The sequence below is a fragment of the Gossypium arboreum genome, chromosome 1 (genome assembly GCF_025698485.1).
Source record: "Gossypium arboreum isolate Shixiya-1 chromosome 1, ASM2569848v2, whole genome shotgun sequence".
In the NCBI taxonomy this organism is placed as follows: domain Eukaryota; kingdom Viridiplantae; phylum Streptophyta; class Magnoliopsida; order Malvales; family Malvaceae; genus Gossypium; species Gossypium arboreum.
This window is the reverse complement of record NC_069070.1, coordinates 30,855,441-30,866,135: the sequence shown is the minus strand read 5'-3', so window position 1 is coordinate 30,866,135 and position 10,695 is coordinate 30,855,441.

The window sequence follows — 10,695 nt, the reverse complement described above, 5'->3', positions numbered from 1 at the left end:
GTCCGTTCTAGCCTCGTTTTTAATGATTTTACGTTTTGGAGTCCCAAGAGCTCGATTTAGCTTATGCTAGCAATAATTTAACCTAGGGTTTATATTTGGAAAAATACACATAGGTGAAATTTGTGTATTTTGGTGTTTTATGATAGAATATGAGGTTTTAAATTATGTTAGACAACTTGTGCTACTCGATTTTAAGTGAAAATGAGCAAAAGGGCTTAATCGGTAAAAATACCTAATAGTCATAAGTACATGTTAGAGTGAGAATTTGATGTTTCCATAGAAGGGAAAAATGATCAGCATGTCATAAAACATAAGAAAATAGGCTGAAGTTTAATTTACGAGCTTTGGGGCAAAAGTGTAAATATGCAAAAGTTTAGGGGCAAAACTGTAATTTTTCCAAAATATGATTTTGGGTCAATTTGAATAATGTGAGTCCTAATTAGATGATATTTTAAATGATAGAGCAAGGAAAACTGAAATTCGGGCTAAAATGGGGAAAATACCAAGTTGTGGACGAAATGGTAAAAGTAGCCATTTTCGCATACGAGGTAAGTTCATATGTAAATGTTGGTAACATAGTTATTGTTTTAAATGTTTTAATGTTATTTAAATGATATGATAATTATTATGAAATATCATACTTGTGACAATTGTTTGATAATATGTCAAATTATGTGATATACTTGGAAAATGTGAAATACTACCAAGTATCGGTATCGACATTCCATAGAAGATGGTTGAGACATATGATTGGGAAAAATGTCCCGTTGAACCTTAGGAATGGATTAGGATACAAGTGACATGTCACTGGGATATTTGGGCATCCGAACTCGTTGAGTTGAGTCTGAGTTCACTTATGGATGCAAATGTCCGAACTCGTTGAGTTGAGTCCGAGTTCGTGAAATGTAACTAGGCATCCGAACTTGTTGAGTTGAGTCCGAGTTCACCTATGGATGCGAACTCCTGAGCTCGTTGAGTTGAGTCCGAGTTCGCTTATGGGCGGGTTACATGGTAGCTTGGCTACATATGTGGCACTTATGTGCAAACTTTCCATGTATCCAAATTATATTCCGATGTGTTCAACGGGTAAAATTCTACTTAAATGGAGGAATACTCGAGATGAAAGGGACGTATTGGTAAGTGTTGTGAAATGAATACTTTGAATAGGTATGTATTGAACCCTCGGGTTGAATACTCGATATAACAACAATATGGTAAGATGATAAATAAAAATGTGATATGAATGTCTCGGTGATGATTATGCAAATGATGTTTTATGTTTGCTTATATAGTTGTGTTACTTGCTATTTGCATGTGAGCTTACTAAGCATTTATGCTTACTTCCTCCTTTTCATTCCTTGTAGTGTTGACAAGCCAGCTCGAAATCGGGAACGGTCGGAGGCATGCTTACCACTATATCCGTATACCATCTTGGCATAATGGCTTGCATATTTTGAGTATGGCATGTATAGCATTATAATCATTTTGTATATATGGTCTTATGATATGGTTATTGAGTGGTATGGAAATGATTGGTAATGATTAGCCATTGGAATGGCTAATCATGATCATATTTGGTGTTATGTATGCTAAATTACTAGCTAATCCATGGAAAACATGAAATAGGTAAAATTTACCATAAAATAGATTCAGACAGCAGCAGTGACGTGAGTTTGAAAAATCATTAAAAATAGTAGAGATACAATTAGATGGTGAAAAAAATATGGAATTGAATAATTATGAGTCTATTTTCATATGGATGGACCAAAACAGGTATATGAGTTATATTTTATGAGATGTTTAAATTTTTGTGAAACAGGGCCAGAGCAATTTCTGGATCCCCTATTCTGACTTTGGAAATTCACCACAAATTGTTAAAAGGTAATTAGAAGTCATTATTTATATGTATAGATTCCTTATTGAGTCTAGTTTTATTAGAAACAAACGGCATAGTCATTGAAACTCTGTACAGGGAGATATCTGATTCGTAATACACAGAGGTCAGAGCAGTCTAACCCTGAAATAGGGGAGACTTTAACTAATAAACTGTACTAATTGACTAAACCAAAAATTCTATAAAAAAATTAGTAAATAGATATATCAGTCTAGTTTCATGAAAAATTTACAGAATTGGATTTCGAGTTTTTTAACTCGAGATATGAATTTTTAAGCGACTATAACGTAGATTGTTAGCTTGACTAAAAATTTTAAAATGAATTGTATGAGCTGTTTAAGTAATGAATTAAGTCCGTTAACACCTCGTGTTCGACTCCGGAAACGGTCTCGGGTACGGGGCGTTACAATGTAGGAGTGATGTACTAAAAATTTGAAACTATTAAATTAAAAATAAATATACAATTTTGAATCTTGTCAAGCTCTTGGATTTGTTCTTCAATCTTTTTGATGTCTTCTTGTGATGATGATTTTTGAATCCAATCTTGAGTACACACGAGAGCTTGTACAATTTTAGGATGTACAGTTTTAGGATTTAAAGAACTCCTAAATTGATCAAGCTCATGCCCCTCGGTGCTAAATGCATACTATAAAGCAACTGTAGAAACCAGTATAGCTAACACATCTCTGGCCCTCTTTGTAAGAGTGGGAAACTAGGGTTATTCACTTTCTACCACAATAAAATATCAAAATCTTCATCAAATTTCTCATTAGCCTCAGCTAGATATTTATCCAATTTAGGTGTTTTATCCTCACTGTCATTTTTCAACTCACACTTTTTATGCAAACCTTGCATACGCCTTTTTATTTTTTATTGTGGTTCATCGAGAGAAACATGTGTTAGCACACTCGATTGGCTACAAGTACTATAAAGTAAAGACTTATACTCATTAAACAATTCATACAAAGCTTCATTCAATTTTTGCCTCATTTCAAAAGGTTTTTCCAGAATTAGACATTTCACTATGTGCAAATTGAAGATACTGTAATTTTTGTCTAGGATCTAAAACACAAGCAACAAACATAAGCAAATTCATCTTATCAATATCACCCCAATTCTTATCATACATGTCTTTCATCTTAATGGCCATAACATTGAAATCAACATCAATATTTGATTGAGAATCTCATAAAAGAATATCAATTGCAGAAAGCTCGTCAAAAAATTTATTTGACGTGACATATGAAGTGCTAGGTATACACAAAGTGACTTTAGAAAAGTGTTCCAAGAAATCCTTCAAGTTTCTAACATTAGCCAAATTATCCACACTAAGCCAACCCTCTCCCCTTTCAAGTTCAACCCTAAAGTTTGTATCTTGCTCCTCAAATCTCTCAAAAGCTCTCTCAAAGTTCTAAGCAGTGTCTAACATTGAGTAGGTCGACTTTCACCTAGTACAAACATCAAGACACAACATCTTCTTGCACTCTATCTTTTCCACCACAACACACTCCCTAAACTTCTTTAATCTAACTAAAGATTGTCTCACATATCTAATAACCCCCTAACACATTCAACAGATTTATTCATTTCCTTTAAGCCTTCAAGAACAATCAAATTCATATTGTGTGTCATGCATATCAGGAGAAGATATTTATCATTTTGAACTAAACCCCCATTGAGGGTTAAATTTCTTTCTCAAATAACTAATAGCAACATCATTTTAACTTGCATTATCAACAATAACAAAAGCAACTTACTAATCCCTTAATTCAACAAGCATTTCTCAATCACCATCCTAACGGACTCACCCTTAAAACTAGAAATTGGACAAAAGTTTAAAATATTTTTATTCAATTTTCAATCTTTATCAATAAAGTGAGTAGTGATACACAAATAATTAACTCTTTGCAAACAAGTCCATGTGTCAATAGTTAAGCAAGCTCTAGAGCAATAACTTCTCAAAAGTTGTTTTATCTGGGCCCTTTTATTTAAATACAATTGATAAACATCCCTAGTCATAGTAGTTCGTGAAGGATTATGGAACTTAGGACATGCCATGAACATAAATTTCCTAAAGCCTTCACTTTCAAAAAAATTGAAAGGTAATTCATCAATCACAATTATTTGTGCTAACTCTTTCCTACATGCTTCTTGATCAAATCTCCAAGTTGAAAGATGTCATTCCCCCCCTTCAACTCCTTTTCTAGGTAAAACTAGTTGTCCTTGGGCAGTGTTAACAATATTACTAGGATTTTTCTTACATGAACTGATATGATATTTCAATGACCCCATACCATTTTTTTTTCATATTACAACAAAATTTCTTTTCACAATAATTACATTTAGCCTTACTTGCACCGTCACTATTAATAATCTTAGTGAAGTGAGACCAGATTTTTAACCTTTGATGAATGAATTTTCTTTCCCTAGTAGTCCCATTTGTTTGGCTTGAAGTTTCACCAACCAAATTTACAGAGACTATTAAAGTAGGAGGTGTAACACTACCCTCCATAGATGTTGGTTCGGTGGACATTTTACAAGAAAAAAATTATATAATAGATTAAAATACATTTATAATATTAAAATAAATGCAAAGTTAAATGACCAAAACAAAATCACGGGCATAATTAGGTCACCATTTTAATAATTTTACCTAAAAATATAAAACATTCAATACCACAGTCCGATTAGATTATATATAATACCCAAAGCAACTGTAGAGAACATTTATCTTTTCATCTCGAGTTGAAAAAATAATAATTATGCTGAGAATTATCCGTCAGAGAACATTCTATAGAACTGTGTAATGGAAGGAATGGTTAAAGCTATTAAAAAAATAACTCTGCTGATAATAAACGTAACGAAAGGAAAAGAAGTAGAAAAAAAACACAGCTGTTGGGAAAGAAAAAGATGCTTGGAATTTCACTGCAAACATGTTGCATGGTAATGGAAAAAAGGAAAAGGAATGGCATATCTATGTCCATGTGGCACATACGCATGGCAATAGATCACTATTAGTTTAAAACTATGTTATTCTAACTTTTCATTTAAAAATTATTTTTACTTAAGTTTATGAACCACATGGATAACATTAATATGGTGAGTTCACACCACATACTGAACAATCACTAGTTTAATTATTGCTATATATTTTACTCATCTATGTGTTTACATTATTTCATCAAGCTTTGAATAGCACACAAAGTAGAAAGTTTAACTTCATGTATATATAAAATATATACTGGGGGACTATTCAATATATACTACAAAATTAGGCTTATGCTTTACTGCAACTACAATATAGCTTTATATAATGCATTCCCTATCTTGCTTAACTTTCACTTTCTAACTTATATTTATATATTTGTTTGGCCTAGGTAGAGCTTAGGCAGGAGTACTGAGTACTGGTCTCGGATCGGACAGTAGTATTAGAGGCTCCTCTCGATTACCACCCCTACCTCCAGAGATTCTCGGGGCCTACCTCCACCGTCGTTCCACTAGGTCTTGCACCTTGCGTCTTATTCCTCTCATCTAGCTCGTGCAATCTCTAATGAAGTGGTCCTTCAACCGCATCCATAACAGCCCTATTAATGAGACTTACCCCAACATTCACCTAGGTGTCGTCTTCCACATTGGGGGCATTCGGTCTCTCTTGACGATTATTGCCCACACTAGCTACTGAAGTAGCTCGGGAGTCCGTCAATGGTCGGGCTCTAATGGAAATTCCCGCAGTCGTCCTCGACTTACTGGTGTCCTCCCTAAACCTCTCTACAGCCGAGAACGGAGCTTTACTCGTCGATCTTTTACGGTAATCTCTTGCTTCAAATTCAGCCTTCTTCTTCTCCTTCCCAAGTTCTTCCGCCTTGCGTGCTCGTTAGACTAGTGTCACGAACTCCTTTATCTCCAAAATTCCCACTAGTAACTTTAACTCTTCATTCAATCCTTCTTCAAATCTTTTGCACATCGCAACCTCATCAGCCACACACTCCCGAGCCTACCGATTAAGTCTTACGAACTCATGTTCAGATTCGACACTGATCATACGGCCTTGCTTGAGTTCCAAGAACTCCTTACGCTTCGATCAATGAACCGTTGACTAATATATTTCTTCCAAATTCGTTTGAAAGAAATCCCAAGTAACTTGTTCCTTTGGGACTATGGAAATCAAGGTCCTCCACCAATAGTAGGCTGAGTCTCGCAACAAAGATATAGCACACTTAAGACATTCATCGGGTGTGCATGACAATTCATCAAACACTCTAATGGTGTTATCAAGCGAACTCGGCCTTTCGGCATCGCTCGGTAACTATGGCCTTAAACTCCTCATTACGCTTCCTAATCAAGTCCACGGTGGTTTACTCAGCCTCACAGGATCGATGAATCGATGGCATTACGGGCTCTTGGGGTGGAGTATTTAAATTCGGAAATGGTTGGACAGCCGGGTCGGTTCGGGCATATTGCGCGACCCACTCATTCATCATGGTGAAGAAGGCTTGTTTCGCCCCTTCATTTTGATTATTCGCGGATGACTGAGGCTCAACAGGCGGTGTCCCTTGTGCGGGAGCAGCCGCTACACCTTCAACGTCATCCGCCAAGGGTCTCTCTATCCCGGGTTCCATTGCTATTTAAAATAAAAATTTCAACCGTCAGAAGTCATCACATTATTCAACACTAACAATTTGGCATGTATAGCTAGACTCACACGCGCTATGGTAGTCCTAGAACCGACTAAACCATAGCTCTGATACCAATAAAATTGTAACACCCCTAACTCGTGGCCGACGCCGGTGTCGGACACGAGGGGTTAACGGCCAAACCCTCTCAAGATACCAACCAATTTGACATTACCAGTCAGGCTGGAAAACTGCGTCCCCGTCGCCTTAAAAATCATATCTCGAGTTTCAAAACTCGGAAACTGGTTTCGTAAATTTTCCTGAATTTAGACTCATATACCCATCCATGGATTTATTTCTAGAATTTTGGTCGGGCCAATTGGTACAGTTTATTAGTTAAAGTCACCCATGTTACAGGGATCGACTGCTCTGACCTTTGCGCGTTACAACTTGAATATCTCTCTGTACAGGGCTTTAATACTGGTGCCGTTTGTTTCTAATGAAACTAGACTCAAAATGGAATCTGTACATATAAGGCATGACTCCTAATTCTTTCTGGATAATTTATGGTAAATTTTCAAAGTCGCGTCAGGGGACCCAGAAACCGTTCTGGCCCTGTCTCACGAGAACTTTAATATTTCTCAGTATACTGCTCATATGGTCGTTTCGTTTCATCCATATGAAAATAGATTCATCAAGGTTCAATTTCATAATTTACCCACTATTTAATTCTACTTCTACTATTTTAGTGATTTTTCAATCTCATCTCACTGCTGCTGTCCGCGACAGTTACTGCAGTAGACTATGCCAATTTCATGAATCTTTCCTTGGCCTTAATCATCCATCATACATGACACAAATTGTGGCCACCTTATCAAAATTAGAGTTTCTAAGACTCGTGGCTATAGGTTCTTGCATCCCACTCGACGACCACATAGGCCATTTTCACATGGCTTAAAGTTTACAACCCACAATTCGACAAAATATAATAGCCTATACATGCCAAATGTTCTTCAACAACGAAAACAATACCACAAGATTTCAGCCGGTGTGATGACTTCAACGACGGTCCCGATCACGCAAGCAATACGAATCCGAGAGACCTAAAATGGGTGACAAGAAAAACACCGAGTGAGTTTACAACTCAGTAAGTCATAAGCATTCATCAATCCACTAATAAAGTCACTACAACATGTACAAAAACGAGGCTAGGTACTCATCCATATCGAATCTATACCATAATACCTCGGACCTTTCGGTCCAATCTCGTACCAAGTCATACATCCACATTTCATATTCTACACAACAAGATAATCAAGCATTTTTACACATTAACTCATTTTCCAGCACAACCATACAATTTCAATCATCACATAGATTTAAGGCTTACCAATTCAACCCCAAGCATGGACGTATTTTCTATTCATCATGAGCTCGAGGTACTTACCCGATCCGCTGTCCGGGATTAACTCGATAATGTCGCACACTCAGTGCCAATTGTAATACAAGAGCATATAGTGAATCCGCACACTTAGTGCTATATATTTTCAGCTCGCACACTTAGTGCTATATAATTTTCAGCTCGCACACTTAGTGCTATATAATCAAACTCGCACACTTAGTGCTGTACAATTTTAAACCCGCACACTTAGTGCCAATCTTGTCACCGTGTCCATTTATACCCGCACACTTAGTGCCGAGACCAATACCTTATGCATTTTGCTGCCTTTATACATTCAACAATGGCATCATTCCGCATACATACATTCCCATTTACACATCAATTCATTTAAACACAATTGTGTATATATTATGGTCATTTACATCAACACCAAATATATGCTTAATGACTTACCTTATATTGATGAAACGATTTCCAATCGACTACTCGATTATCTTTCCTTTGCCTTTGCTTGATTCTCCACCTCTAGCTTCTTGAGCTAAATTTAACAAATAAATTGGTTTTATCATTTGAGCATCGGAAGAGGAATTCAAGATGCCTAGCCAATATATAAATATCTACTCATTAGGCATCAAAGTCGCATATGTACAAAATCATGAATCGAACTCAACACCTTAGTTAGTATTCCTCTTAGCGAATTTTCTAAGCCAAGAATAGGCATCAATATGCTTGCCTCTAACCGAATGCATGCACACCAATTTCCCTCATGTGGCCGAATATGCATGTCCATGTTGAGGCCGATTATGCACTTAATACCACACAAAAACAGCATGCATTTTACTAACTAACGATTACATATTGTAGCTCAATACACATCTCTCATGTACTACATAACCGAAAACATCATCCCAAGCAAATATATACCTTGAAATAGTATATATGTCATACCAATTCATCATGTGCAAACACATATTCAAAGCTCAATCTTACCTACCATGCAACATGCATGAATCATACTTGTGGATATACCATGACCGAATACATCACAACACCATCATTTTGGTCATGATTAAGCAAAGAACTTAATGTCTCACTCAAAAATACTAAAAAGAAAGTCCAAGAGCCATCAATCCCCATCACATACACCATTAACAAGCTTCATATTTAACATGCAATGGCATTAACACAAAATCCACCTTGGCCAAATACCATTTCCATGGCATAACAAGGATTTGAACCATGGCTAACATGCACATCAAGTTAGCAACCAAAACAAGCATGAATCTCATGACACAACCTCAAACATACCTTAATCTTGATGCAAGTATAGCCAAATCTCCTTCTAGTTCTCTTCTAAACCAAGCATGAAGCAAAAATCCTCCCTTTTTCCTTAGTATTTTCGGCCAAAGAAGAGAAAATGGATGAACAAAATTTTTCTTTTCTCTTCCACAATGCACGACAAGGGGGGTTTCACTCACACACACATTTTTTTTTTCTTTCTTTATTACCCATACTGTTTGTTTATTGTTTCTCCTAGTGCACCAACAAAACATGTTTCATGACATGTTTAGCCCATGATTCCTTGTCATGGCGGCCACTTCATGTTAGGGGAAATTTGACATGCAAATCCCTTATTTTTGCATGCATTATCAACTAGTCATCCCACATTTCCCCATCATACTTTCAATGTTTACTACTAGGCCCTTTCTAGTGAAATTCACATTTATAACTCTAAATCGAAACATCAAAAATGTCACACATGAATTAACACATATTATAGGCATCAAAATAAATTATAAATTATTTTTATGCCTCAGTTTTGTGGTCCCGAAACCACATCCCGACTAGGGTCAATTTTGGGATGTCACAACTCTCCCCACTTAAGAAATTTTCGTCCCGAAAATCTTACCGAGAATAGGCTCGGTATCGCTCTCTCATAGAGTCCTCAAGTTCCCAAGTGGCTTCTTCAATTCCGTGTTTATGCCACAACACCTTCACTAATGGGATTTTCTTGTTTCGTAGGTCTTTTACTTCACGCATCAGAATGCGAACCGGCTCTTCTTCATAACTCAAATTAGGCTGAACCTCGACCTCAGATGGAGGAATTACGTGCGCTCGGTCGACCTATATCGTCAAGCATCGAAACATGGAAAACGTTGTGAATCTTTTCGAGCTCGGGGGTAAAATTAATCGATGCGCCATCGCCCAATTCGTTCGAGATACTTCATACGGACCGATGAACCTCGGACTCAATTTGCCCTTATGGCCAAATCTAAGCACCTTCTTCCGTGGTGAAACTTTGAGAAATACCTTGTCTCCAACCCGATATTCAATGTCTTTCCTTTTTCAAATCCGATACGACTTTTGGCGATCCGTAGCGACCTTCAAACTTTCACGAATCACTCGAACTTTTGCTCGGCATCCTTCACCAAATCAACCTCAAGAATTTACCTTCACTAAGTTCACCCGAATAATGGGGTACGGCATTTACGACCGTATAAAGCCTCGTAAGGCGCCATCTTAATACTTGATTGAAAGCTATTGTTGTGTTTAATTCAATCAAAGGCGAATACTGCTCCCATGAACCACTAAACTCAAGGATACAACATCTCAACATATCCTCGAGTATTTGAATTATCCGCTCGGATTGACCATCGGTTTGGGGTGAAAGGCGGTCTTGAAATGCAACTTGGTACCCAAAGCTTCTTGAAATTTCTTCCAAAATCGCGAGGTAAATCTCGGATCTCTATCCGACACAATAGAAATCGGTACCCGTGTAATCTCAC